This window comes from Lontra canadensis, unplaced genomic scaffold (genome assembly GCF_010015895.1).
Source record: "Lontra canadensis isolate GAN:19392208 unplaced genomic scaffold, GSC_riverotter_1.0 scaffold59, whole genome shotgun sequence".
Classification (NCBI taxonomy): Eukaryota; Metazoa; Chordata; class Mammalia; order Carnivora; family Mustelidae; genus Lontra; species Lontra canadensis.
In genome coordinates, this window is record NW_022631053.1 from 11,111,228 (window position 1) to 11,138,497 (window position 27,270).

General features: G+C 42.5%; 1 protein-coding gene across 2 annotated transcripts in view; it reads left to right on the forward strand.

Moving 5' to 3' along the window:
• The first annotated feature begins 13,015 nt into the window (after window positions 1-13,015).
• Window positions 13,016-27,270, forward strand: part of PRICKLE1 (prickle planar cell polarity protein 1) — a 110,813-nt gene continuing 96,558 nt past the window's right edge. For both annotated transcript variants that reach the window (XM_032876995.1, XM_032876993.1), the window contains exon 1: window positions 13,016-13,280. The gene's annotated coding sequence lies outside the window, so the exon portion shown is untranslated. The remainder of the gene's footprint in view (window positions 13,281-27,270) is intronic.

Genomic DNA, 27,270 nt, shown 5'->3' on the forward strand with positions numbered 1-27,270 from the left:
AATCTCATCAGCATTCCTCTGACTGCAACTGCAAATGATACCTTTATGCTTAGAGAGCCCTGTAGCACACTAACCTATAAAACAGATAAATGAGAGGAAGCATTTCTGCCTCACAACGAAAAAGATGCTTTGCTTTTCAAAAGATTCACCTCGGGGCTTTTTTAATAGAGGGACCCCTGTGAACAGCTGTTTATTTGTTTACAGGTCATTAACTATTTGGCTGAAAAACCCGCTGAGGCCAGGGTGGGTTCAAGAGCCAGTGACGCTGTAAACTAGAGATCAATTAAACGCGGAAACAGAGCTTTCCGGTGGAGAATCCCACCCTCTTTTTCCTGCCCTGTGTGTGGGAAGGAACTGCTAGAGAGCCAAGAAAAGACAGGGCAGATTAGCAAGATAGTGATTTTGGTGTAGTTCTGAGACAGCTACAAGGGGTATTTGCATGTAGTGGGGGAGGGAGAAGAGGAAGGGCAGGAGGGACAGACATGGAGGTGGCCCCCCAGACCTCAGTGGGAGGCCGGTCCCTTAGGCCGTTCCTGGTGGCTGAGTCTTTGTTGCTCCCGGCAGGACTGCAGTGGGAGGAGCTGTGAATTACGGATCCCGGTCAATGCCGGGCTCTGCTGGGGAGGCTTTGCAAAAAGAGCTCTTGTTTTGCAAATCCAGAACAGTCCCTAAGACCTGTCTTCAGCCAGAGAAGAAGGGCCCTAAGAAAGATCAGTCGCAGGGGCTCTTCAACCCCTACTGTAATTAACAGGTCCTGATTTTTATAAAAATCTGACACTCCATTAAAAGCAAACATGAGATACAGTCAGTTTTCCTTCTCTCATTTCCTCTAAATTCCATGCCAACAGCTTTGTCCTCAACAAACCTGGGTCTCACGGTCTATCATCCCCCCTGGAAAGCTGGCTGGGTTTAGGTTTAACCACTCAACCGTTGCTTTCTATTTCACTTAATGAAAAATTTAATTTTTCTGGCAATTATTGATCTGATGTCAGTCCTTCATTCTACGGGCAATGATTTATGGCCAGATTGCATGATGTGCATTGACCCAAGGCTTTTAATACTCCTTTACGGTGCTTATTTTCCTACTCGTCTGAGAATCAGAGCTGGCGGGATCGCTTTCTGACCATAGCATCACTCTCAGGGACACCTACCGGAGTGCACCAAAAGCTCCCCTTAGTTTAACTAGTACCATGTACTCCTTGGTACCAGCTCCAAATCCAATCCCACTGGGGCCACCGGAAGATAAGGATCCTTGTTACGCTGATTGAAGGGCACGACTTCTGCATTCCAGCACTGGGGGCAGCTGAACCTGTTGACCAATAACTGTCTAGAAGAGCAGCTAACCAGTAATTACGTCACGCCATACCCGGCTCTTGTTAGATGCACGTCACATATAAACGAACAACAGCAAACCATTGTATCCGAAAGAGTTCCCCCATTCACTTATACAGGGATTCATTGGGGGGCTGAATTATCTTGGAACCAAATCAGGGTGTAGTCCTGTTTAAAATTAAACATGATTCAGGAGTTAAATCAAGATTCCCAGAGGGCACAAATAAATGGGGTTTGGGGTGACCGCTTCCCTCAGAACACTCCAGGCCAGAGTCTTCCTGTTTTGTTTTTAATGGACTAGAATTTTAGAAATTCAGCTAAATATTTCCTTAAATTCTTAAACAGATGCATTGATCAGAAATCAGAAACTCCTTTACATTGTCCATGGATGTTACTGAGTTTATTGTCCATTATTTTACTCAAGAGCCTTTGTGTAGATATCCTTTTGACAAATCTCTTTAAAAGATTAAGATTCTCCTCCCTCCAAAAAAAAAAAAAAAAAAAAAAAAGCCTTTCTTTTGTGATAAACCTTGATCCTTGAAGGCTTTCCAAATTGTCATATTTCCTACTTTATCTTGGCAGCTAGAAAATAGAGCACCTGGCAGGGAAGACTGGGTGGCTAGGGGAAGGGGTGAAAGAGAGCTGTTTTTATTGTGTACCTATGTACATGTTTCACCTTTTGAATTTTGAAACCTATGCATGTATGATCTATCAAAAAAAATCAATAGAATTCCAGTAAGATGGCACAACGGCAACTAAGAAGACTCTTCTTTAATTTGCTATTATTCTCTTCCCTGTCTTTGGTGGGAATCGCTAGATTGTTTTGCTTTGTTTATTTTTATACTATCCTTATATGGCAAAATTCAAAGTTAATAATTCTTATTGGAATTAGACTAGATAAATATGCAAATACATACACACCCCACACCCATACACAAAGTCACACATTCCAATCCTAGTTCTGAAAGATCCCTAGAAAGCTGCTACTCCCATTCCCTGACCTGATGAATGGGAAGGACAGGCCAGAGAAGATTTGTACTGTCTCCAGAAGCCATAGCCCCATAATTCCCAGTCCCTTGCCCTTTCATTGACATCGAATATACATTGCAAATCAACCAAAACGATGACTTGCTTTATAAAAGTACTATTGCATACCACTTGGAAAAGCCTAATAATTGCAAAAGCGAAAGCTATCTCCGAGAACTAATTTTCATCTTTATAGGAAAATGAAATGAGCCCAGATATGTATTTTTTTTCTTCTGCAGTGCTATTTATATTCAGCAACTTGTGTTACTTTGAGGAAAAGGACATTAGTTTTGTCAGTTTCTGCTCTCCTGGTTCCTCCCTAGCCATCCCCATAAGCTGAAACATAAACTCCTTCAGGCAGCATCCAGTGTCCTTCAGAGTCCTACTTTCCAGCCTGGACCATCCGCTCTCCACACGACTGCCCATTTTCTACCATACCAAACTACTTCTGGGCTCCTGCACGTGCCCTTTCCTAGGGTGTTTGCTTGCATCTGTACACACTGCCCCCTCTGAGGGACGTTGCTCTTCCACCGAAAGCGCCCCTCCCCGGGAACTCTTGGGGAGATGACTCAATGTCACTTCCTTGAAAACACTCACCTGACCTCACAGGTGTCATTAGCTGCTCCTTCCTTTGCTCTCCTGCTCCCACTAACATTTTCCAGAGGCCTCTCTCTGTTGGGTGAATATTAATGATATTTGTCTCCCTAATAAAAGTGTAAGCTCCAACGGGTCTTTTCCATAGTTGTCTCTCCATTGACTGCCTAGCACTGTGCTTAGCATATAGTAGGTGATCAATAACTGTTCTCAGAAGGAAAAAGGGAGAGAGAGGGAGGGAGGGAAGCCAGCATTTGAGGATGCAAACAGAAAAAAGCCAGCCTGTATGTTCACCTTTGGATCGTCGTCAAGGAATAGAACATTTCCACAATGGCTAGTGGGCCTGGAGTTAGGTGCTTACAAAGAAACTTAGAAAACCATGCAACATGGACTTTGGGTAGGAAAGCAAGCAGATGTACTCCTTGCTGCCTTGCTCTCTTTGTTCTTTTTAGACTCATGCCTGAGAGCTACTCTTAGTGGAACATTCCCTTCCACTCACATAAAGGCAGGGATGTATTTGTATTAGCCTTTGGTATTGAGCAGAATGTCTTAGAATATACTTACATAATAGTTATGATACACACAACTGAGAACAGTACTTACAAGCCCATGATTTGTGCCTTGAATTCGTTTTACTGGCCAGCCCCTCGTCTCTTCACTTTACTGAATGACAACAGTTTCTCCACCTGGGGACAAAAGAAAAAAGTACAAGTCTGACAGCTGAATTCTAATCCCCACGGTGCCACGTGATGGTGAGCACATTTTTTTTTTCTTTCTCATCAGTTTCTTGCTCTATCAAATGAGACATTGGAACTAACGGCCTCTCCTAGATCTAAAACCTGTGATTTTGCATCTCTAGAGTACATCAAGGATATGGAATTACATGCTTAATAAATATGAGTAATCGACCAATATTGGTTGCATTTAGAGAGTGCAGGCACAGTCTCAAGTTCATAGGCATATGTGAGGGATATAAAGCAATTTTGGAAATGACCCTGCCCTCAAAGGGCCAATAATCTAATCAGAACTTTGAAACACACAAAGCATGCCAAATGTCATAAAAGCAAACATGCAAAGTGCCAGATGAGGAGGAGAGATAGTAAAAACTTTGACACCACACAGCTGGTATGTTAGCAAACCTCACTCACAGCAGACATGGGAGAGGATGAACCACAGAAGTACCCTGGACAATAGCTTCTCCAACTTCTGATGCTCATAAATCAGTGAGTCATCATGGTTTACTGTTGGATGTTTTAAATCAATTTCAGCATCAAATTTAAACAGGGGGAAAAAAAGAAAATGCAGTCCTCCAGTATGAACCCTCAAGACCTTAATAAAAGTAATGTCAGTGATGGTAACGATAGCAACAGCTTGCCCAATGCCAGTCACTGGGTCCGCCAATGGGCACTTGCACTACGAAGAATGAAATTACTCAACTCTGTCTCCAGTGACTTTGCTCCCACATAGAGCACTTCCCTGACAGATTCATCCCCCTCCACTGTGGGGAGAGAACAGGATCAGTGTATTCCTGCCATGACTGTGACCAGAACTTCTTTTCCTTTGGCTCTGTTTTCAGAGCCACCTCTCCATTCTCCTCCGTACACTTGGCAGTCACACACCTTTCCTGATTCTTGCGGCAAATCGATGAGGGAAGCCATAAACATCCGATTGCAGTCAGGTCTCTGGCAGGCTCCACTGACTGGATTGCCTGCCTATTCTAACCAATGTAATGAGAGTAAGAGCTACAGCCACTTCCAGACAAACTCCGATTTCAGATTAGACAAGATTTCATGCAACTTACAAATACAGAAGTTCAAGTGCCCCGCGGAAGCGTGGGCCGGGATCTCACCATCTTGAGTCGTCCACTTGGCAAAAATGTACTCCTGATTCTTTGAGTTCATTTTCAGCTGCTTTCTCTGTGGGGCATTCATTTTTTCTTTCCCTCATATTGAATTATCCTGCTCTGATGGCTGAAATAGTACTTTTTAGCAAGAGTGGGTTGTAACTCTGCAACTCTATAAGAAAGGATTAAGTGCGTTGATTTGCTTGGCACCCTAATTTCCTCTGTTTCTCCGTAAGGCTCCTTAAACTTCATTATTACACAATGTAGAAAGCTAAATTAAAAGAGAAATTCCCTGTCAGTTAACTCACCCTGAAAATTAAAATACTACTGTTTGATTATTAGTTTAGTCTCCCATTTGCCTTTTAACCTAATAGAGTTAGTAAACTAATTTCCTTTATACATTTCACTCAGTCACATCATGAGTGACACATTATTCTGCTAATGCTTTTAGACAGTAATGTAGAGGGGAGTGTGCTGTAGTCACAAGGTAAGCACGTTAACATAAAAGGCTAATTTCTAGGCCCATGAGTGGCTCTCACTCACCAGAAAACCACATCCTGGTGCAGGGTGCTAGCCTGGGAGCCAGTTCCCAAGGGGGTCATGGAATGTGTCTCCAAGTTGCTCCCACTGTCCTACCATGTGACTCCGTGTCTGGATTTTCAGAGTGGGTGAGCACAAGGCAATAGTTTCCTTTGTTTTTTTTTTTTTTTTTTTTTTTTCTGCTTATGGAAGTGGCATGTAGGTATCATTTCCCATCTTCCCCCTTCCCATCTTCAACTCCAGAAGAAGATGGACTAGAAGTTTAGCAATCTCTGTTTGAAAGTTGTTCTTTCGTATATTTATAGCTCCTAAACACACGATTGAGCATGTACTTTTTTTCCCTTAGGCTTGCTTGAGTTTTGTTTTATTTTAATGCCCCGCAAATTCTGGGCTCAGGGTGGGAGTTGGGGGTTGGGTTGGCGGGGCATGAGTAGGAGTTGAGGAATTATTTAAACTCTGACATCTGGGAATTCCTGCCCCAGACAAAGCATGAGGGAGGGGAAAAGCTAATTCAGACATTGCAGGTCATTCTTGAAGATATTTATGGAGCGCCATGTGCTATCTATAGGAAATCTTCAAGCCTACTGCCAAAAGAATAGGCAACAGTCTGAAGCAGGAATTGCTACTTTTTATAAAATGGAGAGAATATGTCGGAAGCCTAAGATCTAGAGTCTGAGAAGCTGAGGATTGATTTTAATCCTCCTCCAATGATTCAGCTAAACGTTCCAAAGTTCCTTTTAGATGAAAAGAAAAAATAAGTCACCATTTAACTCAAGATATTTCCAGAAAGGTCATTAGAAGCCATCATGTCACTCTCTTTAGTTTTCATAAGCTGTCAGTGAGAATAAATTAGTTGTGAGTGTCTCTACATTGCGTAAAGAATATTTGAAATAAAACAGGATTAAAAGCTGTGAGCAAAAGAACATTTATTTTTCTTTTTTCTCTCAAACTCACAGGTATGTAAAATTGATAATGTCCGGTTTGAAATATAAATAAGGAAGACAGAAACAGAGAACCAAAATACACAAACACCAAGCTATTCTCCAGTCCCAGCCTCTCTATTTTGAGGCTGGCGGTCCAATTAATCTTGCTCCCAAAGCTGGTATCCGCTCTGGGCTCCTCCAAGCAGCAGCTCTGCCTCCCTCATGTGCAGATAGCGCTGGATTTCACCCTGCTTTCTAATCTGACCACTGGGATTCTGGTCTACCCTTGAACTCCAGCTGCCTCTTCCTGGGAGGTTAGACCCTGCCGCTAAACTCAAGTTGCCACTTCACCTGGCCCACTGCCTCCGAATCTAGGGCTGTCTCGACAGCCCAAATATCTGTCCCTGAGTTCCTTCAGACTGTGGACCACACTAGCCTTGGCTGGATGGCTTTAGGGATGGGCTGACCAGCCCTCTTCAGCCCTCACTCCTTCCTTTGCCCCCTCTAGAGGGGCCCAGGAGTCACTTGTCATTTCACGTATATTGTGTCTATTCTGTTCCAGTCACTGTGCAAGGCACTAGAGGTACAACATTGGATTAGGCAGAACTCCGCCCCCAAGGAACAGACTAGTAGAAAAGACAACAGGGGCACCTTGCTGGCTAAGTCAGTTGGGCATCTGACTCTATTTTGGCGCAGATCATGATCTCGGGGGTCGTGGGATGGTGCTCTGCATGGGGTTCTGTGCTGGGCGTGGAGCCTGCTGATGATTCTCTCCCTCCCTCTCCCTCTCCCCATCCCCTTTCCCTCTCTCTCTCTTTCTCTCTTTCCAAAAAAAGAAAAAAAGAAAAAGAAAGAAAAGGAAAGAAAAAAAAAAGAGACAATGAATCAAAGATTACAAGGATTGCTGTAATAAAGGAGTGGACCCCAAACCTACATTCTCCTCACACTCATTTTCGAGGTAGTTTTGGATTCTTGCACATATCCTGGGTCAGTTTTCACAAGAGATGGTCAGTTTGGCTCAGTTAACTATAATAATATAATATAATATAACTATAATCCCTTTTTAAATGAGCAACATAGAATGGTTGAGTATTACTGAGGAATAATCATTTTAAGATCACTACTGGCCAAACTCCCAAAAGCCTGGTGCATATTTATGGAGGATTGCCTGGAGGGCATGCGGATTAGCACTTTATAGAACTACTGTCAACTGTGGGACTTCGTGAGGTCCCTGAGGCCCACCCGTCAGGACATGTGAGGGCCTCCAGCAAACCTCTCCTTTAGGGGTTTGATAGAACTATGAAAAACAGTTTGTTCTGGGTAGTCTAAAATTTAGCAGAAGAGGATAGGTACTACTCTGTTCTTGCAATGCCCTCTTCTTTTGAGTTCCTTCACACCCCTTTCTCCCTAGCTCCTTCCTGGATCTTTAGCTTCTTTTTAGTCATTTTTGAAGGTTACCCTCTGTTGACATCCAAAACTGAAACCACTGTCTTCCCCCACCAAAGCTTATTCATGACCCAGCCTCTGTCCCTGTCTCTAGGCTCTTCCAAGCCTCCATCATCACTCTCCCCTTAAACCCCAACCTGCAGCCAGACTGGACGTCTTTCAGTTTCTCAGATTCACCATACTTGCCCTCACACCCTCACTTTTACACAAGATGTTTTCCTTTACCTAAATTGCTTGAATACTGACACAAGTGCATGCAAACGCCTGTAGGCACACGCACGCACGCACATGCAACTTTCCTTAGGTTAGTTCACCCTTCAGATGCCTCTTCTTCCAGGAGGATTTCCCTGACCCTACCTCTGTCCCCTCCAACTTTGTGGCTTACCCCTGTTGTGCACTACTAGAATGCCCTGGATTACTAACTTCTCTGTAATTGTGACACACTCTGAAATATCTCTCACTAAGTGAAGTGAATTCAGTTTCCCCTTCTGAAAATGAATTTTCTGAAAAGTGAACTGAGGGATGTCCTTTCTCAGAAACAGCCCCAAGAAACACATTGTTGTGTGCTCCACAAAGATGTTGTCAAGGATGCTGTGTATCATTTGTCTGGAGTCTTCTTCATGATGATCTGGGGTGGGTGCTTCTTTCCATTCTTTGATTTAGCAGTAGTCGGGTGTTTCTCCTGAAAGGAATATTTTTATCTTTTTTTTTTTTTAAGATTTTATTTATTTATTTGTCAGAGAGAGAGAGAGAGAGAGAGAGTGAGCACAGGCAGATAGAGTGGCAGGCAGAGGCAAAGCAAGAAGCGGGCTCCCTGCTGAGCAAGGAGCCCGATGTGGGACTCGATCCCAGGACTCGGGGATCATGACCTGAGCCGAAGGCAGCCGCTTAACCAACTGAGCCACCCAGGCGTCCCAGGAATATTTTTATCTTAAAGATGTTTTCAATTGTGTAACAATTCTGTGACCCCTATTGGCTGCTATAAACCTAAAAATTAAATGGTGTCCCACTCTTTATGGAGTTAATTTTATGAATTTGTCTCCTTTCTGTTTCTCATTTCATACTTACTTTCAAATGAAATTTTCAAGTGAACTTGCTGTATGTTATTGCTATTTAATTTTAAATGGCCTTAAATCTTTTTGGAATAAGGTCAGGGATAACTAATCAAATAAACAAATGACGTGATAAAAGCGTAGAAAGTTGAACAGAGAAAAGTAGCCTCTAAATGGTGATACCAGTTAGTATTTTTTAACTGCAAGTCGCTTAAACCCCAGACTTGCTGAAAAGATAACAACAAATATCAATTTTATCTGAAACCTTCAGTGGTAGTTTGTTTTCATGCAGAGTTCAGTCCAGGGGCTCAAAGAAGATCCATAGGGATAGAGACTTTGTTTGGTTTTACTGTTGAATTTCCAGCAAAGAGATCACTGGTATATAAATGCTAAATAGGTATTCATTCGTTGAATTCGTTGCTGTGAAATTTCTAAAAGTTCCTGCAAAATCCCAGGATCTGACCTGGGTCACATGCCCATCCCTGGACTAGTTTTGATCAGGAGGATCCAGACCTCTAGTTTTCCAGGGCTGGGTCCCATGGGCCAGGGATAAGTCTCCAAGGAAACCATGGGCACTGACAGTGGGGAAAAGTGGTTCCCCAAAGAAAATCTGGGGTATTATAAAGGAGAAATAGATGCTAGGCAGGCAAAACAAATATGTTTTTCAATGGACCATCAAAAAACGTGATGTTTAGATTGAATTGTAAAGGATAAGCAGGAATTAGCTAATAAAGAGGGCAGTTATCAGCAGGTAACATTCTGGGTATGTTCAAAGCACAAGAGGCATAAAATAGCTTGACACTTTCCAAGAACTGTAAATTGTTTAATATGGTTAGAGCAAACAAGGGTGGGGGCCAGTGGGAAAATAAACTGGAGAGATAAGAATACAAATATGACGGACCTTTTAGGCTAATCCAAGGAAGGTGTGCTCAATCTAGAAAGCCCTGGGTAGGGATTTCCTAGGAAAACCGATGTAGGATTTCTAGCAAGGGAACATGCCTTATAGCTAAGTCTGTGACCCCCATTAAAGGGTCAAAACTGATTTGCCCTGGAAACACAGCGTGGAACTGAGTCTTCGGGTCAGGGAAAGGAATCCCCATTGTGGGCAAACACAAGGAACAGTAACCAAGCAAAGCCTAGCAATCAAACAGACAGATTCAGAGCCTGCCAACATTGTCAGTTCTTGCTTTTTTAAGGTTCAAGCTGCAAAGACTCTATCTACCTCCAAACAAGATGACATACTGAGGTACTAGGAGGGGACCACCTCAACAGATGAATCTCTGAAGGACACAATTCAGTGCATAAAGCTATTATTTTTTTTTAATATCATTTGTTACCGAGGCTTTAAAACAAAAGTGAACATGCCCTAAGTAAATTTATTTAAGTATGGTACCATATTGGTTTGTAAAGGCAAAGTAACATCAGTAATATAAAAGACCCAGAAGCAACCCAATAGTCCGCAATGAAGCATGCTTTTTTTAGATTCAATTTTAAAATGGTTCTTTTCTACCTTGCAGGATTTCTTATGGAGGCAGCTATAGAGAAGTGTGGCTATGGCATTATATAAATTTTCTGTGTAGTGAGTCTTTTCTGCACACCTAGCATTCATTCAGTCCTCTCTGTATCTATCTCTCTGAGGTAGCTATTACTCTCCTCATTTGCAAATGAAGAAACTAAGAATCATCTCAAGATTAATGACATTCTCCTGGGCTACATTTGGTAAGGAGAGGGGCTGAGATTTGAATTCAGACCTCTCTGACTACAAATTGTCACATGCACCACCCAAAGTAATGTTGTGAGAGTCCTGGTTGAAGACCAAGCATTCGCATTTGCACTGGATCCAAAAGATGCTGCCCAGCGCACTGTCCAGAAAGGAAATAAGCCTCTGAAGGGAACAACTATGGATTCCCTACTGTGCCCAACATGTTTGATGCTCGGTAAACAAAACCTTTGTGACATCATCACAGAGTTATAAGTCCTCTGATAACAGATTCATTTCTTATCATAAGAAAGTAACACTTTCTCCAGTTATCGGGGAGGTCCAAGTGCAGGCTTTATAAATATTCTCTCCATAGGCTTCTTCATACCAGTTCTGCCTGCTACAAATGCCTGCTGGTCCACTGAGGAGGACTTCCTCATGAAGACGCTGTTGTGTGATGCTCCATCCTCAACTGATTCTATTTCACCTCTTTGTTTAGTTTGTTGGGGAACTGCTTTCACTTGAAGGTCTTGACTGAGACAATAGGCAGACACCCACAGATATTAACAAAAAGAGTGGACTCTGCCCTTAAACCTACTCATTTTACCACCTCCATGGGTGAAATCAATCACGTTGTCAATCTTCTTGGGCAGTTCTGGAAGTTAGATAGAAGCTAAAAATGTATAGCTTCATAGAAGCATTTGTAACCATAGCAAGATAAACAGACAATACTTAAACAGCTAACTCCAGGGGCGCCTGGGTGGCTCAATGGGTTAAAGCCTCTGCCTTCAGCTCTGGTCATGATCCCAGGATCCTGGGATCGAGCCCCACATCGGGCTCTCTGCTCAGCGGGGAGCCTGCTTCCCTCTCTCTCTCTGCCTGCCTCTCTGCCTGCTTGTGATCTCTGTCTGTCAAATAATAAATAAAATCTTTAAAAAAAAAAAGGCTAACTCCAATAAAATGCTGAGGAGCTGGACAGCCTAGGTTGTGTTCCCTCAGATTCCCATCAGTGACAAACACCAAAAGCAAGTGGAGTTATTTCAAAATCCACAGCCTCGTTTCCTGAGTGATCTGTGCCCAGAGATCAGAAACCCAGCCTGTGTATCGAGAAGGGAGAGAGTTTCTGTAGTGCCAGAGATGTGAGTCAGACTTGGAATTACAGGGCACAGTGCCAAGGTGAAACATTTCCCTAGATTTGCTGTTTCCTCTTCCCTTTGCCTTTAGATGTTATTTCCTTACGTCCTCTTTTTTGACTCTATTTTTTGCTGAGTATTTTCCTTGCTTCACTTCCAATGAAAATCGAAGAAACTCTGAAAAATTCTAAGATGGGCAATTTTGACTTTTTTTTTTTAAGGAATAAAAAATGGTTCTTAGAACACACATGCACACACACACTCTCGCACACTCTCCTTTCCTGGAGGATGATACAGTATCCTAGAGGGTTGTGAAAGCTGTCGACAGATCAGGGAAGCTCCAGCTTCACAGAGACACCTGTCGTGTTGGGGTTAGCAGCTGCCGTCGGGTCTGCCCTCTGCGTCCCGGAGGAAATTGTACCCACACGGTGTGTGCCTTCACTGATCTGGAACTGGAAATGGCGAGAGGTTCTAAGGCAACACGAATATCACGGCACAACTTCCAAACAGGCCGAGTCCCAGTTCATCCTGGGAGAACGTGCCTGAGAGCCCAACCCTGGAAATCGGGCAGAGAGAAAACCTGGAGAGTCGCTGGCCAGCGAAAAACGATCGTCGCGATCAAATTAATAGTGTGAAAACGACTTTAAGTAAGCCATGCTAACTTGGGTCAGGCTCTGGACATCGAGGGTGGGCTGAGGTTCTCCAACGCACTCCCCACACTTGGAGGTTTTCTGGGAGATGCTGGGACCGTCGAGGAGGGGACGGGAAGGAACTAGACGCTGACTCTCCTCCGGGCGGAGACAGCCCAGCCTGTAGGATTACATGAGATAGGACGGAGTCCAAGTGGGTCCCCAGCGGGGCGAGGCGCGCAGGAAGGAATCGAAGAGTTTAATTAACTACCCTCTTCCCCAGCACACACACGCCAAGTGAAAAGAGACCCAAATAGGCGATCCCCAAACCGTTTGATCAGAGGAAATTGGGTTTGTCTCCCCCCCCCCCTTACCCCTTCCCCCTTCCTGTCTTTCAATCTATCAGGATTGTTGGTTTAAAAAAAAGGGGGAGGGAGCAAAAAATCGGGGGCGGGGAAGAGGAGAAGACCGAGCCGCTCTTGAGAACCCGGGCTGCGCCTGGGTGAACTTCGTCTTGCAGATAACCCGCCCCTCGCTCGGCTCCGAGGGCTGCTCGGCCAGCTGGTCCGGCCCAGCTCGCCACCCGCCCGCACGCCCTGCCTCGCCGCCCCGCGCCCGCGTGCCCGCCGGAGCCCGGTAGGGACCCGGCCGCTTGGGGCCGAGCCGGGGTGCGCGTGGGCGCGCGCGCCGAGCGGTCTGGATCCGGCGGCGGCGTCCGCGCTCCGCGTTTTCGCTCCCGCCGGGCCCCGGAGGCCGAGGGCGGGGTGCGCGGCGGCGCCGCGGAGCGGGGCTCGGGAATCCGAGCGCACTCCGCCTGCAGCCCGCTGTGAGCGCCGCCTCCCGCGGCCGCCGCCGCCCGACAGCGCGCCCCGGAACATGCCAGCCTCGCGCCGCCTGCGCTGACTTCCCCGAGGGGCGCCGCGGTCCGCACGGCGACTGGCCGGGCTCTCGATGCTTCGCTCGCTGCCCGCCCTCGCCCACCCCTGACGCGGCGGACCGCAGCTCCGCAGACCTGCCGCGGCGCGGAGGACCGTCCAGCCGACTGCTCGCTCCCTCGCGCGGGGTGAGTGGCAGCCCGGCTCCGGCCGGCTCTGCAGAGGGGCTGCGGCGCGGCAGTGGGGGGCGAGCGCCGCAGGGGAAGGGCCGGGCACCTAGGGTGTCGCTGCGGGGGGGCCTGTGACACCCAGACTGGGCGGGCAGGGCAGAAAATGAGGGAGAAGAGCAGAATCGGTTTGTTGGGCTGTGTAGACACTGAAAGCGGATACGGAGCTGCAACACCAAGAGGGCTTCAGATAGGCTGCCCGCATGGCTCCTGTTTGCTGCATCACAACCAACTCTTCCCTTGATTCTCTTCTGCGTGGAACCCCGTTCGGTGGCCCCAGAGTTGGGGCGATGAGGGACGCAGGGAGGCGAGGGTGCGTTGGCATGTGTCCGCCGCTTAGGATCGCCTGTCACCTACTGGCGTCCGGAGGCAGGGTGCTCCGGAACGCTCTGCGGAAAGGGCCGGCTGCTTTTTGGCAGGGGTGCATTAGCTCCCCCGCCCCCTCCCGCCCCGACATAGGTGTTTTCTGCATGTAGCACGTATGTGGAAAAGAATGGGAGCGTCTTCCTCCCTTTAGGCAGAAAAAGTTGGAGAAACTGGGCATGGTAATAATTAGCAGGACCGGGACTCAGGATGCAGCAGAAAGCTGTTAAATTTTCATTGCCCTCTAAGAAAAACAAACGACATCGCCAGTGACGCTCGGCAGTGTCATATTATTTCGGGGACTTTGGAAAAATTGCCCACAGATTGTCTTCAGCAGGCTGAAGACTGAGGCAGGGGTGGGGGAGGATGGCTGGCAGCACACTGAGTGGCGGCTTGCCTAAGGAGGATTCGGAATCACAACCCAAACATATTTGGTTGCTGCTTTTAGAAAGAGTATGGGAGACAGATCTGGGCCATGAACAAGGTGAAGAATACACCCGGGAACCTGCCGGAAGGGGATCGTGCTCAGAGGAGTTCAGATCTATTTGTGCTATAAAGAGCAGGCATGTATCTATGACTTTTAGGATGGATTTTATGAAGGACAGTTTCTACTCGACCAAATTGTATGTGAGCACGCCTTGCCGTTGTGTGTACCTCCTCCTCTTAACCAGTACTTCAGAAGGCTGTGCCTGCAGCAGCTGGCGTTATGTAATTGATGTGATTCACCATCAGATATTTTTTTAACGTACTTTCGAAGGAAAGGGAACTTCTCTCTGCCCCTTCAGACAGGCCCAAGGTGTAGACCGGCAAGGATTGCTGAATGTTTGCCCTGGTCCGGCTCCAGATGTGTGAGCTCAGCTGTTGCCTGTCACTTAGGTGACAACTGGCCTTTTCCCACTAAGCCTTTGCTGTCTCCATTCTCCTCAGTGAAGTGTCAGTGTTCTGCCGCCTTCTATTATCAAGAGTGGACTGCAGCCCCTTGGGAGGCGGCGGTCTTATTTGACCATCCTCAACAATATGTGTTTTCAGACTCTAGGAAGGAGGGAGAAAATCTCATGACAGCAAGATAGATACATTTTGAATTGAGCACCAACTTAATCCAAAGATTCTGCTTTAATCAAGACAGCTCTGGAAGGATGACGCAATATTTGTCAAGCCTTTTTCCCTGGAACAATATTTACTCCCACCAAGGGATTTTAAACTTAAACAGCAGCCATTTATCTTGCTGTCTGGTGAGGCCGGGTTCAGTTTGCCTCCAATGTGGTTCTAGCCTAGGTGGCTGGGTTTGGCCTGGGACAGGAATCTGTCATTGTAGCCCAGCTGGAGTTTGAAGAAAGCAAAATACAGCACCTGCTGGTACCAGAGGGTTTCTAAATGCCATCAACTGGCGAGTCAGGAAACACAGAAGGAGATATTTTACAAGCCCTACCAGAAATGTTTATACAAAGGATTTAAAGGTTAACAATGCATGTGCTCCACATATTAAAACTAAAGGTTCTAGAAATAAATGGACATTACCCACAGTTAAGAGTCAGCTCACTTGCTGATGAACTCAAAAATCTGTTTTATTAAGTCATGGCTAACAATACTGACTCATTCTTGTAAATAAACCTAGGAAAGAAGGAAGGAAGGATGGAAGGAAGGAAGGGAGGGAAGGAAGGAGGGAGGAAGAGAAGAAGGAGGGGAAGAGGGGAGGAGGAGGAGGGAAGGGGGAAAAACTGGATGGTGCACAGAGGGTAGTCATGTTGATGTGAACAAATAGGTTTGGGAAATTCATTTTTCCATCCTTAATGTTGTACTTAGTGTTGATTTTTCACTGAGTGACCCTCTTGGTTTATAGGTTTTCTCAAAAGAAGAGTGATATATTTCACTAAAATGACAGATTCAATCAGTTCTGCTAGCAATACCAATGAAACCTAAAAAGTTTATCAAGTTTTAATAAGTTCCATGGAACCACCATTTGTCTCTATAATAAAGGGGGTTGCAGTGAGTCAGCTTTGGTCATGCAAATAAAATCTGGTATCATCTGGGAAGAAAAAAAAAACTACTTATGGGGTTAATAGCTAACTATTAAGTTTAGAGTCAGATGTGGATAAAAGTATGGTTGCTACTAATATCCTCTCCTATGATGGCTCTGAAAAGACACAAAAGAAAAGAAAAAAGGTTAAAATTTGAGGTTTCTCTAATGAAGGATTTTTAAAAAGTAAGCTGAAATCTGTTTTAAAAAGTCACATTGTATGATAATTTTTCTAAAAAGTTTTATAATTACTTGAAAGCAAAACACAAAAGTTGAATATTAGGAGTGAGTGTTCATAGTACTCATGAAATGAAATAAGAATCTTTAAAAATTACTTTCTAGTCATTAAGTAACTTTTAATGGTCTATATCTATAGTTTGTGTTTTCCAATATTATGGGGAAATGATTTTCAGGGAAAAAATATCATAACCAGTATTCTAGTTGATTGCAGTTAATTTCCTGGTTAAAGTAGTTCATAAAAGGGATTTTTTCTTCTTAAAGAAGGGAAGTAATTTAAAAAGTCAAAGTGATTCTCATCTGTGCATAAAAATGTTAAAGATGCCACTGGACCAGGATAGGTTCTGTCTTCTTGGAAAAGTAGTTCTCTTTTTTTCTCCTCATTTTATATTAAATAATATCAGTTAACTCTTAGGAGTGTGAGAATATTCAGTTTGCTTAAATCCCCATGTAATTATTCCCTAATAAAGAGGAGTTAGGGAAGTGAATGAATTGCATTTCTTGGTTGGTTGGTTGGTTGGTTGGTGTTTTAAGGGACCATTAGTGCTTTTTCTTCTGGTCACAGAATTAAGTGTTTCCATATTGTGCGCTAATATCTTTGGAAGGCTGGTGTGAAAGCAAACACGTTGGGAGAAGAAAGTACAATAATCGGGGTGCCAAGTCCTGCATTGTTGCTGTTCCTCGAAACCTCAGGCAGCTTATGGAGCCAGTGCTCCAGAACAGAGTGCCAGGGACAGAAATGGCACCAGGGAACCACAGTAGCACTCACCTCCCCCACCCCCTACTTCTGGACTTCCCCATCTCACATACATGCAAGTGCACCTCCTCAGCTCCCCCAGTAACTGAGGTCCAGGAGGATAACACATGTGTCGGTGAAGGACCCTTGGGAGCCAGGGAAGAGGTCTGGCCTCAGAGTGCTTGCGGGATCCAGTGAAGCCTGGCCTTCCCTCATTCCCCTCTCTCCTGAAGCAGGGATGGTGGTAGGAGACCCACTTTGCAAGTTGGAGCACACTGATGTCATGACACTTCTGGCGCGGAGATATGACAGAAGAATCAGATCACTTTCCAGTGTGCCAGAATGACATGATTTTTCCAAGAGCCAGTCCTGAGCCAAGGGTCCACTGGCACTATTTCCAGTTACTGAGAGGGGATCAAAACCTCTCAAAGAAAATGTAATAATTCTTCTTGTGTCTCTGTTTTGTTCGCTTTTTTAGACTGAACTCTAAATGCGTTTTGGTCCATTTTGAAGGGACCTCTGTAGGAACAAGAATGAGTGCCCAGCCTGAACTGATTAGAGCTTTCCACCTTCATTTCCCTAGAAAAAGAGATTTTCAATTTAAAATACAAATAAAAACGTCAGCAAAGCAGATGCCAATGTAAACATTTTAAAAACTTAGAGCTGTAAACTAGCAGGCAGCTGTCATTTATCTTTACTTAACTCCCCCCCTACCCCCTGCGCCCCCAACACTGTCCATAAGTTTGGTCCCAAGTGATCCCACAGACCAGTTAAACTACAGTTGCATTTTTCACTGGTGGATTTGAAGTAAATTCTTGGGAGAGATGCCTTTCGTTTCTAGTGGATTGCACTTCAGGAAGAAAAAAGTTAAGGCTCTGTTATTTCAGTTGTTTGAGTACTGAAGTCATACACTCCTCAGAGTTTTGTCCCGATTGCTGATTTATAGCACCCACCAGCTCTTGCTTTGTGTATGTTCCTCTGTTAACTTCTCTTCTCACTGGGTCTCTGGAAAGAAAGATTTGTCAATAATGCAGTGGAAATACTGCAGTCAGATGCAGACCGGTAAGTAGACTCCTCAGTGCAGTGAGCTCTCACTCAGCTGCCCTTCTTTTATCTGAGGCATAGATCCCACAGCTCGCAATTATGGTCTTTGACTTTGGTAACAATTCTGTTTGAAATGTTTCCAATTACACACAATATTGGCTGCATGTAGCAGCTGCATGCCAAAAAGCATTTCGAAGCATGTTCCAAGAATCAGGCTGTGATTGCTTTTAATTTAAATAAAGGCTATTTGGTTTCCTGTGAAGTTTTTTATACCACCCCCCCCATTTTTGTTGCCTTTAAAAAAAAAAGTCTGATATAAAGTAGACACCACTTACCATGATACAATATTCACCCAGGTTTTCTGGGATGGCCTTTGGATTTGAGCAAGCATAACTGAACTGTTCGTTAAAGGAAATTTTAAAGAAACATCGTATAGTAGTTTGGATCTTCCCAAAGAATAAGAGGGGGAAAGGTTATCTGATTGCATATTGTAAATGGCTAACTTTTTCAAGTCCCCCCCCCCACCTCCTTCCTTAGCAATCTGTCATTATAATTATCTTTTTAGGTCACTGGAGACTATTTGATACATTGTCCTTTCTTCAGATTCTTCTATTTTACTTTTGTGAGCCCATGATCATGTGTTAAAAAACACATTAAAGGAGTAGAGAGAGATCAATAAGAATATTCTTTAAAGGGGTCGGGGGAGACCAGCAAATAATTCTACAATTCTGTAGCCACCAAACCCTTGAGCTTGGCCCCTCCTCTGTGGGCTTGAAATTTCTGAACACTGAAACCTTTTAAAAATGGTAGTGGTTTAAATCTTTTAATAGCTACCAGGTACACTTGACTTATTAAATCTGAAAATAAGAAAATATACACTCTCAGGACTTGGAGTGAAGGGATTGGTTACAAGACTGGGGAGTTCTGTTTCCAGGCTGGTTTGTTGGCCCATTTGAAACATAACACCTAGAGCTAGAGGGTATCCAGTAACTGAGGTGCTAAGATGGTCCTAATTAAGGTGTTTTCACATAGGCTCTTTCAATCCTGGTAAAAAACATCCTATAGAGTATAGTGCTTCTTTGGGTTGAACAGTAGTTGACTTGCATAAATGCCAACATCTCTTCTGGCATTTTTGGAAATCGTCCATAGTGTAATAAATAGTGCTGTATAATCCAAATTTGTAAATGCCATGTTTCATGTAGCCCCTGTAGAGACAGCTGAAATTAACCCAGGCTGCTAGGAATCATTGAGATTGGGGAAGTTAGGTTACTGCCTCAATCCAGGGTACTACTACCAAGGAATGATAGTGGAGGTCTTTGATCCAATGCAGGAGGTGCGAGGGTAGGCTTAGTATAGCAGTGCCCTGGGGAGGAGAAGTGCTCACCAACTGATGCTTAGACTTCTCCTTTATCCTTGCAAACTGTCTTTTAATTAAGCCAACCTTCTTCGAGAAAATTTGCTCAGCTCGAGGTAAAATGAGGTCTATGTTGCTTTACCAGCTGAGCACCCCAGCCTGCCAGATACTTGCCCCACCCAGGCCCATTGCTATAGTGACAAAGCCCATAGTAACTATGGTTGAAATAGAAAGGCTATTAAAACCCTTTTCTATATTGGCCAGCTCCACCGCCCTAGTTAAAACGCTGTCTTCTGGGTGCGCAAGCACACGGGCGCACACAAATACAAATGTATACACACCACTCTTTCAGTCTAAAAATAGTAAACTGCTTTAAAACATGTTACAGTCTCACCAAAAGCATTTGCACTTCTTTTTTCCCCCTTTTATCTCCCTGATAAGCAAATAATATGGTAATCTTCTGAAGACACTCATGACTTCTTAGCTGTAATTGATATTTCCAGCTATGTTATTTACATGCTTGAATAATCTAAGTTCCTTAGCTAGGATCTGGAAAAGAGCTAGATAGTGTGGCATTTTGTTTTGTTTTAAAACATCAGTTCCAAACAATTTAGGGAACTGTTAGATTTTATGTGAGAAGACTGCTTAGTGCTCGAGTGTTGAAATACTTACTATAATGTGTGTCAAAAAAAAAGACAGCATTTTAAATTCTTCTGTGACTATGTAATTAATAAGTATGTTTGGTGCTTGAAGTGTGTGCATGTTACATAATTTTTAGAAAGAGATAAAGTTAGGTCTGAAGTACATTAGAGAATCACAGATGTTTCTTGTAAGAAAATACATATGCTTCAGAGGAATTTTGAACTGCTTTCTGATGCTTAGCTTTGTTCATTGCAAGGATCATATGAATAATTTCATTGAGTTCTTTAGTTCTTATTTACACAAGCCTCAAGAAAGGAGCTGAAGTGATAAATAACTTGCTTCCCTCACCTCGTTCTAAAATGTTTTAGCCTTTTATGTTTTTGTGAATGTGAAGGGAGGGAATAAAATATACAGAGAAGATGTTTTTATTTAACTAACTTAATCATAGAAGTTCCCTTTGTGGGCCTTCTATAAGCTTAAACAGCTTGCCAGGCTAATAGCCAAAAACATGTCCTTAAGTACTGCCAAACGTGTTAAAAGCAGACCAGGCTTTCTTCATATTGAGGTATTAGAAAACTTTTTTTTTTTTTTTTTAACCTTCTGAATTTTAAGGAGTAAGCCAGAAAAATCATTCTCTTCTTCTCTCCCTCCTTACCATGAAAACCAAAATTACGATTCATTGCAGTGCTGAAATGAGAAACTGATAAGAATAATGATATTTATTTGAGAAGGGTTTTTTTGTTTTGTTTTGTTTTGTTTGTTTTGTTTTGTTTAAGAGATTTTTATTTATTTATTTGACAGAGAAAGACCCAGCAAGAGAGGAAACACAAGCAGGGAAAGTGGGAGAGGGAGAAGCAGGCTCCCTGCCAAGCAGGGAGCCCCATCCCAGGACCCTGGGATCATGACCTGAGCCAAAGGCAGTCACTTAACCACTGAGCCACCCAGGTGTCCCTGTTTGAGAGTGTTTTAAACTAGCTTGACTTGGCTGTTTAAGGAGGAAGCAACAAGGTTACTGTGGTGTGTGATGGGGTTTTTTTGTTAATTATGTTTGTGTTGCCCATAGACACTGGCTTTTTACTTTGGTTCAGTAACTTTTAGAAAGTGTTGGTCAGTTTTATCCTGTTTCTTCTTGAGCAGAGCTTCAAGAGTAGATAGAGGTGATGTGGCATAATACTGCAGAAAAAGACAGTTTTTCTCTAGTCTTTTTCGGAAAATCACAAAAATTGGACTCCAATAAAGCTGTGTGATTTTGGGTGAGCCTCTCAACCTCTCTGGGCCTCAATTTCCTCACATATAAGTGAGGGAATTAGGTGAAATCAGTATATATTAAGCAAAGGTTTGAATCCTAAACACCTATGGGACTTTTTCAAAATACAACGACACAGATTTTCAGGCAGTGGCTTTTAGGTGGGGTCTTGCACATTTAGCTTGGAAAACCTTCTTTGGTAATCCGAAGCACAGCTGTGCTTAAGAGCCACTAAATTAGATGATTTCTAAGATTTCCTTGTGATTCTAAAATGTTATCCTTCTAATCCTATGAGACTGAACTACTTTCCTTCCTTCTTTCCTTTCTTCCTCCTTCCTTTCCCTTCCTTTCTGCACCTCCATGTTTATTCCTAACGTTGCTGTCCAAAATTTATGCATATCATTCTTTTTTTTTTTTTTTTAAAGATTTTATTTATTTATTTGACAGAGAGAGATCACAAGTAGATGGAGAGGCAGGCAGAGAGAGGGAGAGAGGGAAGCAGGCTCCCTGCTGAGCAGAGAGCCCGATGCGGGATTCGATCCCAGGACTCTGAGATCATGACCTGAGCCGAAGGCAGCGGCTTAACCCACTGAGCCACCCAGGCACCCCCTATGCATATCATTCTAACCCACTTCCAGGAATATCTGTGTTCCACTCTTGTAAATAGATGGTAATTAATGTGAGGGAGGGACCACGTTTGTTCACTATTGTGTACCCAGTGCCTAACACAGTGCCTGGCCCATGGTAGATGCTCCACAAATATAGAGAGCCCAAGAAGTCCGGAGACTTCTTGAAAATGTAGTATTTTGTTTTCAAATAATATGCCCAATATGCTTTTCATCAACCTTTTGGACACCTTTCCGAATTTAACACAGTGGATATAATTGTTCATCTGGAAAGCAGCATAATGAATACATATTTCCCCTATGTGTCCAGACTTTGGGGATACTCCATAGTGTATTGATTGCTTCTTTGTGTGTTTGTTTGTTTTTTTGTCCGGATTAACAGCTGATTTCATTGCTTTAAATTCAGAAGTACAGAAGTAACAAGTGTTGGTGAGGATGTGGGGAAAAAGGAACTTTTGTGCATTCTTGGTGGGAGTGTAAGTTGGTACAGCTGCTGTGGAAAACAGTAGAAGAGTCCTAAAATAAAAAATTACAAATAGAAATGCCATATGGTCCAGTAATTCCCCTCCTGGGTATTTATTTACCCAAAGAAAATGAAAACACAGATTCAAAAAAGATGTATGTGTACACTCCTGTGTTGATTGCAGCATTATTTACAATAGCCAAGATATGGAAGCAACCTTAGTGTCTATCAATAGGTGAATGGATAAGGAAGATATGTGTGTGTGTGTGTGTGTGTGTGTGTGTGTTTAAAAATGTATAATATAAATAATGGAATATCACTGAGCCATAGAAAAGGATGAAAGTGTACCATTTATGACAACATGATTGGACCTAGAGGGTATTATGCTAAGCGAAATGAATCAGGCTGAGAAAGACAAATACCATATGATTTCATTCATATATGGAATCTAGAAAAACAAATGAATAAATAAACAAAAAGCAGAATCAGATAAATAGAACAAACTGATGATTGTAAAAAGTGGGTGACGGGGAATGGGAGATGACAGACTTCCAGCTCTGGAATGAATAAGTCACAGGAATCAAAGGCGCGGCCTAGGGAACAGAGTCAGTGATATCCTCATAGAACTGTATGGGGACAGATGGTAGCTACACTCGTGGGGAGCACAGCAAAACATATAGAGAAGTTGAAGGACTAAGTTGTACACCTGAAACTAATGTAACATTGTGTGTCAGCTATTCCAGATTCACAACACAATTTAATAAAAAAATAGGAAGGGGGAAATAAAATAAATTCAGAGGTACTTCTGAAAAGGTATCTAGAGGTTGGAAAAAAAAGAGCATATTATTTAAAAGTGTAATTCACTTTCTGTTAAAAAACAGTTTATCTTATGAAAGACATAGTTGTTTTCCGTGTGGCCTTATGTTTGGGTGCCTGTATGTGTTGAATGAATGAATAAATGTCTAGCTTTCTGTGGTTATCTTAATATGGGTCAGTTTAAGAAATACAACCCAACCATTATCACCATAAAGGTTTCAGAGCTTCTCTGACAAATTCACAACTTCATTACAATTTTAAGTCTTATTTTTAAATATTTTTAATTACAAAGGTTAAAATTAAATAGAGGGCAGCTGGGTGGTTCAGTGGTTAAGCCTCTGCCTTCTGATCTCAGGGTCCTGGGATTAAGCCTGGTGTCTGTCTCTCTGCTCAGTGGGGAGCCTGCTTCCCCCTCTCTCTCAGCCTGCCTCTCTGCCTACTTGTGATCGCTCTCTCTGTCAAATAAATAAATAAATAAATCTTAAAAAAAAATGTTTTTAATAGATTCTTATCAAGACAGATTTCTTAATAAAGTTTATGTCTGATTAAGCCCTTTGTCCTTTTTAACAAAACAGAAATGCCAATTCCCATTTTTTTGATTAGTGAAGTAAGCTAGCTAGTTATAACCTTTTTATGGCCAACAGTTATTTTGATCTTTTTATAGACATGATTCCATATCATATTTTTCATAACATAGGAAGTGCTTTAAAGCTGTCGAGATCCATACTATACAGAGGTTCTTGTCCAAACTGTATACATATTTTTTATTATAGAGAAGATAAATTAGAGAGTCTCAATAAAGTGTGATAAGCACACTCTCAGTTTTTCTCAAATAACTGTGATGCCTCTGAAAGTTTTATTATCAAGCATTGATAATACAATAAGAATAATTGATAATAAATAATAAAAGTTTGTAATAAATTTTTTGTTGTGTAGTTTTATAAAAGTTGATCAAAAGAGTTTATTGTTCATTTTGTTTCTTTGCTTTTTCTTTTTTCAGTCTTTGAAAATTTGGATTATTTCCTATCATTATCCATTACTACAATTACTGTAGAACATAGAGTAAATGAAAAGAACTTAAATCAGTCAGTATCACTACTGGCTGTTTCTATATAGCACAAACAAAATAAGAAATTTATACTTACCTATTACTTGATATTTTTTGTTGTTAGATGTTGCCTTTCTTGTGGGTGGGGTTTTCTTCTGTTTTATTTTTAATTAAAATGGGAGGACTTTAAAAACTCACCTTTTTTTTTTAAGATTTTATTTTTTTAATTGACAGAGAGATAGAGTGCACAAGTAAGCAGAGCGGCAGGCAGAGGGAAAGAGAGAAGCAGGCTCCCTGCTCAGCAGGGAGCCAGATGCGGGGCTTGATCCCAGGACCCTGGAATCATGACCTGAGCTGAAGGCAGCCGTTTAACCAACTGAGCCACCCAGGCACCTCAAAACTCACCATTTTAAAACCTGTCCAGTTTCCTTTGAACTTTCACTGTATAGGCATGATCAGTAACAAAATCAGCTACTCCACCTCATTTTTTCCCACCATATGCCCATTGCCAAATCAAATAATCAGGACTCAGAGTGGAAATTTCTACCTGCATTATCTACTTGGGTTGTTTGCACAGTGTAACTGGAAAACTCTCTCTCTTAGTCATTAAGTGAAGAGATACTGTGAGGCATTTTAGTCAGAAAAAAGATTAAGCTGTAGCTAAACAGGGTTTAAGGATCATTGAAGAAAAATTGAGAGCTGGTTCAAAGTATTGTATAAAGCTTTATTATTTGTAGATTTCACTTTCCTGACGTTTCACAGCTAATCTCCTTGTTTGACTAGACTTGACAAGCTAATATAAAAGGACAAGTGTAGGTTTTTCCACGTGGGATCATAGTCTTTGCATCATTTCAGATCTCTGCTCAAAAGTCATCTGATATCAGGGAAGCCTTCCCTAATCCCCGTGTATAAAACAGCAGCACTCTTGCCTGCCCACCCATCACCCAGCACCTCTGAGACCTCCTCACCCTGCCTTACTTTGCTCCGTAGCACTTAACCACTATCAGACAGAAACTTACTAAGTTGTCTGGCTGTTCCATGAAGAAGTCTATGCTGTCCACTGTCTTTTCCTCAGTCTTAGAGGCACATAGAAGGTGCTTAATAAATTCCTGCAGAATGAATGACTGCAAAAATACAGGGAGCTAGCTGTGCTTCAAATGGGGAGACCCCCTTCCAATCTAAGAGTATGGATTGCTGAGCAAGTTAGAGAGCTTTATGCTTGTATTCTCATTCTTATAATGAAATTAGCAAATGGCTACCCTTGTTGTACAGGGTAGGCATTTGTAGACCGTTTTCTTGTTTCTGTTTTTGTTTTTATTTAGTGGACTGTTTTAATGTTACATATAAAATAAAGACAAATAGAACCCAGTATTCTGTTTTTGTCTGAGTGAAAATTTTCAGAACAAACATTTTTCCTGTGTGTTGTTTGAGTCTGTGTAGGTTTTTTGTTTTGTTTTCTTTTTGCAGCTAAAGTAAAGTTTCTGAGCTGTTTCCTTTCTTATCTGAATAAAGCCAAAGGAACATGATAAGAGTATGAGGAAAAAGGCAGATAGAATACCCCTCTCCCTCCACCCCCTTATAAAGTGATCAATGAAGTGTAATCAAATAGCAGACTTTTGCTATATTAATAGAAGATTGAATATTTGCAGCAGGGAAGCTATGTGACCCCCTCTTCATAATATATCCATACTACTTAATAACCTTTACCAAAAATAGAGGCACTGTCTTCAGACAAATTTGTGGTGTTTCCTTGTATATTAAAACAAGGGTAGTGGCCCATCTTTCACTCAAGAAATCCTCTGGCTTAAATTGCAGAGGTGAAAAAGCTAATCCTTTAAGTGATTTCAACTAGTTTACTTGGAAACCTGGTTGCTTAAAATTATTATTTTAATGTCTCACCTTCCAGGGCTAAATAGGCAGTGGGTCAAATTTCATTTTAAGACATTGAACCCACTTATTTGTCCAGAAATTATCATGTTTTAACTGGGGGGTCTTTACTGATAATAAGACTAATACCTCCAACAGACACAAAGCAGTCATAAATTCATCTCATTTATCTTTGCTGCATCTGTGTGAAGGTATAACCAAGGTTTTCCCAATTTACTGTTGAAGGAGCTGCTTGCTAGTTCAAGATGTACCTTCCTAAGGAGCTTTGGCTTGGCAGTTCCTAAATAAATGAACGTTTGTAGTTCACTTTTCAGGAAGGAAGGAAGGGGCAGGAGGGAGGGAGGGAAGGACAGAGGAAAGGAAGGAAAGAAAGCAAAGAAAAGAAAGGGGGAAATAAGCAAACACTGTGACTGATGATGTTTTGTTGTTTTGTAAATAATGCTGTTTGTTTTCATCTTTTGGGGGCTGAGTATGACCCTGTGTGTGTATAGAGGGAGGAGGGGCAGAGGGAGGGAGATTTTTTTTTAAGATTTTATTTATTTATTTGAGACAGAATTATCAGTTGGGGGGGGGGGCAGAGGGGGGGAGAGAGAGAAACAGACTCCATGCTGAGCAGGAAGCCTGATGTGGGGCTTGATCCCAGAACCTGGAGATCTGACCTGAGTCAAAGGCAAACGCTTAACCGACTGAGCCACCCAGGCCCCTCTTGGGGGAGAGAGAATCTTAAGCAACTCCACACTCAGCGTGGAGCCCAGTGGGGTGGGGGCTTGATCTCACAACATGGAGATCATGACCTGAGCCCAAATTAAGAGTCAGTCGCTTAACCGACTGAGCCACCCAAGCACCCCTTTGTTCATTCTGTATTAAATGCTTTTAGGTAATTATAGTCTCTCCTGCCACTAACTTAGATGTGATCTTGGATAAGTCACTTAATTTTCTGGACATTGTAGCCACTCTGTGCCTCAGTTTCCTCAATTATAAAAGGAGGGTCCTAATGAATTTTTAGGCTCAAAATTCTCTAATTCTAAAATACTGGATTTGGAGGCTGTAACTTCAAGGGGAGGATTGATAATAAATTGGAGTGGATACATTTTTTTTTTATCATTAATTATTCCTACCTAAGATCCTGGCTAGAATTATTTTAACAGTTAACTCAAAATTATTCATATTAGCCAGGTGAAACTTTAAAAAAATAGATTTCCTTATTCACAATTCCGTGTGGCCAGTTCAAAATTCAACAATAGTTATATTTTAAAGACCTCAGAGAAAGTATACTTCCCTTACCAAAACTCTGATTTAATAGGTTTTATTATAGTTTAATATGAGGAACTTAAAAAATATAGTAATGTTAAGAGCAAATTATTAATCTAATATAGTTCCAACAATGGCCTGCTTATGTTCACACTAAAAATTGGAAATGTGAGCACTGTGTTTCTGCATGGAAATGTGGAAAACTTGTAAAGTGAAACTCA